The 2,500-nt window shown below is 62.8% G+C and overlaps 1 non-coding gene across 1 annotated transcript in view; it reads right to left on the reverse strand.

Annotated features, from left to right (window-relative positions):
• LOC124295926 overlaps nucleotides 1-70 on the reverse strand; it is a 1,913-nt gene extending 1,843 nt beyond the window's left edge. Inside the window, exon 1 of the ribosomal RNA XR_006905764.1 lies at nucleotides 1-70. This exon is cut by the window's left edge and continues 1,843 nt beyond it. This is a non-coding gene — a ribosomal RNA (small subunit ribosomal RNA).
• Nucleotides 71-2,500: the final 2,430 nt, after the last annotated feature.

Here is a 2,500-nt window from a genome sequence, read left to right on the forward strand (position 1 = left end):
GCTTGCACTGAGACATGCATGGCTTAATCTTTGAGACAAGCATATGACTACTGGCAGGATCAACCAGGGAGCTTCGATACAAAATCTCGGCTCGGACGTGCGCCACCCATCGCCGACCGGGTCTCGTAGCCCGGTCGGCCGCGCGTCTACTGTGTGTTTCGGGACTGCGCGCAGGCAGCCCCGGTTCCGTGTGCCGCCACCTTCGACACTCGGCTTATAAGCGTTCGAACGATCTCCCGTACCCGTCGGCTAGATTGAAAGCGTCTGGGATACGTTGTTATAACATCTCTGGTCTTTGAGTGTACGCTCGGAAAGAAGCGAGTTGACGCGTGCGTTGGAGCGTTCGGCCTTCCGTGTTTCACGGAGAGCCGAACTTCTTGGTACCGCGTCAAGGGCCATTCGGTCTGAGACACCGACCCGCGGTAATGCAGTGACGATAGATGAAACAACGCGAGTCGCGTAGTTTCTTTGGTACGAGGCACGGAACGGTCCGCGAACGCCCGCTCCTGGTCTACGCCGAAGTACGTATCGTGCTCGAGCACGTACCGGTACGGCGTAGCAGGCGGACGACGGGAGACCGGCCCGACCGACTCGCTCCTCTTACTAGTAGGAGCCTGGCCGCTAGGACGTCGGCGCCGGCACGGTGGTAGCACGGTCGGCTTACGGGGCGAAACCTCCGCGGGCTATCGAAAAAATTTTGAACTCCGGGAACTTTGTCGAAATTGAACGAGGCTCATATGACGATGTTCCGACAGGCTCCCGGCCCGGATCGACTCCGGGACGCCGCGCATCGCCTTTCGGTCGACTCGGACCGAAATTTTTACAAGTCCCGTCTGTCCGGATCGACTCCGGGACGCCGCGCGTCGCCTTTCGCTCGACTCGTACCGCAGCTTCAACGAGTCCCGTCGGCCCGGATCGACTCCGGGACGCCGCGCATCGCCTTTCGCTCGTCTCGGACCGAAATTTTTACAAGTCCCGTCGGCCCGGGACGCCGCGCATCGCCTTTCTGTCGACTCGGACCGAAACTTCATCGAGTCCCGTCGGCCCGTATCGACTCCGGCACGCCGCGCATCGCCTTTCTGTCGACTCGGACCGTAATTTTTGCAAGTCCCGTCGGCCCGGATCGGCTCCGGGACGCCGCGCATCGCCTTTCGGTCGACTCGGACCGAAATTTTTACAAGTCCCGTCTGTCCGGATCGACTCCGGGACGCCGCGCGTCGCCTTTCGCTCGACTCGTACCGCAGCTTCAACGAGTCCCGTCGGCCCGGATCGACTCCGGGACGCCGCGCATCGCCTTTCGCTCGTCTCGGACCGAAATTTTTACAAGTCCCGTCGGCCCGGGACGCCGCGCATCGCCTTTCTGTCGACTCGGACCGAAACTTCATCGAGTCCCGTCGGCCCGTATCGACTCCGGCACGCCGCGCATCGCCTTTCTGTCGACTCGGACCGTAATTTTTGCAAGTCCCGTCGGCCCGGATCGGCTCCGGGACGCCGCGCATCGCCTTTCGGTCGACTCGGACCGAAATTTTTACAAGTCCCGTCTGTCCGGATCGACTCCGGGACGCCGCGCGTCGCCTTTCGCTCGACTCGTACCGCAGCTTCAACGAGTCCCGTCGGCCCGGATCGACTCCGGGACGCCGCGCATCGCCTTTCGCTCGTCTCGGACCGAAATTTTTACAAGTCCCGTCGGCCCGGGACGCCGCGCATCGCCTTTCTGTCGACTCGGACCGAAACTTCATCGAGTCCCGTCGGCCCGTATCGACTCCGGCACGCCGCGCATCGCCTTTCTGTCGACTCGGACCGTAATTTTTGCAAGTCCCGTCGGCCCGGATCGAATCCGGGACGCCGCGCATCGCCTTTCTGTCGACTCGGACCGAAAGTTTTACAAGTCGACGTCGGCCCGGATCGAGTCCGGGACGCCGCGCGTCGCCTTCCGCTCGTCTCGGACCGAAATTTTTACAAGTCCCGTCGGCCCGGGACGCCGCGCATCGCCTTTCTGTCGACTCGGACCGAAACTTCATCGAGTCCCGTCGGCCCGGATCGAATCCGGGACGCCGCGCGTCGCCTTTCTGTCGTCTCGGACCGAAAGTTTTACAAGTCGACGTCGGCCCGGATCGACTCCGGGACGCCGCGCGTCGCCTTTCGGTCGACTCGGACCGAAATTTTCACAAGTCCCGTCTGTCCGGATCGACTCCGGGACGCCGCGCGTCGCCTTTCGCTCGACTCGTACCGCAGCTTCAACGAGTCCCGACGGCCCGTATCGACTCCGGGACGCCGCGCATCGCCTCTCGGTCGACTCGGACCGAAAGTTTTACAAGTTCCGTCTGTCCGGATCGACTCCGGGACGCCGCGCGTCGCCTTTCGCTCGACTCGTACCGCAGCTTCAACGAGTCCCGTCTGTCCGGATCGACTCCGGTACGCCGCGCGTCGCCTTTCGCTCGACTCGGACCGAAATTTTCACAAGTCCGGTCGGCCCGTATCGACTCCGGGACGCCGCGCA

This window comes from Neodiprion lecontei, unplaced genomic scaffold (assembly GCF_021901455.1).
Source record: "Neodiprion lecontei isolate iyNeoLeco1 unplaced genomic scaffold, iyNeoLeco1.1 ptg000093l, whole genome shotgun sequence".
Taxonomy (NCBI): domain Eukaryota; kingdom Metazoa; phylum Arthropoda; class Insecta; order Hymenoptera; family Diprionidae; genus Neodiprion; species Neodiprion lecontei.